Below are 574 nucleotides of genomic sequence, written 5' to 3' on the forward strand. Positions count from 1 at the left end.
AATACTATACAATGTTACTATATTCTATACAATATATGAAGTTATGTGTTATTTGTTTTAGAAAGTAGATTAGGCCCAAGGTAATTATAAAAATAGTCATATCTTTATGTATGTGTCTATGACTTATCTACCTAATGTTATTCGTACTAATAAAATTAATATGGCCAATGAAAAAATACTGATCAATTTAAAATGAATTGTATAGGGTAATTAGAGAACGATTAATATTTTTAGTATTCTTAGTATATATCTTATTTAAATCGACTTGTAATAAATGTAAAAATCATATATGGAATATGGACAAAAAGAAGAACTGTATTTAAGGAAATACATCAATGCAAAGTTAGACTATGATACATATTATATATAAAGAATTAGATATTTAATATAAATATATGAAGTCCACCTTTAAAAATCCACTTAGAAGAAGTTGCAATGTGCCTGTTTTAATAAGATAGATTCCATCAAAAACTGATAGACTATCCCTTTCGTTATCTTTGGCATTTTTGGTGAAAAATTTATGGATAGTAAGGCGTTCATTGATTCGTCAGAGACCCACAATCGGAAATTTTAG

Source organism: Raphanus sativus, chromosome 4, assembly GCF_000801105.2.
Source record: "Raphanus sativus cultivar WK10039 chromosome 4, ASM80110v3, whole genome shotgun sequence".
Lineage (NCBI taxonomy): Eukaryota > Viridiplantae > Streptophyta > Magnoliopsida > Brassicales > Brassicaceae > Raphanus > Raphanus sativus.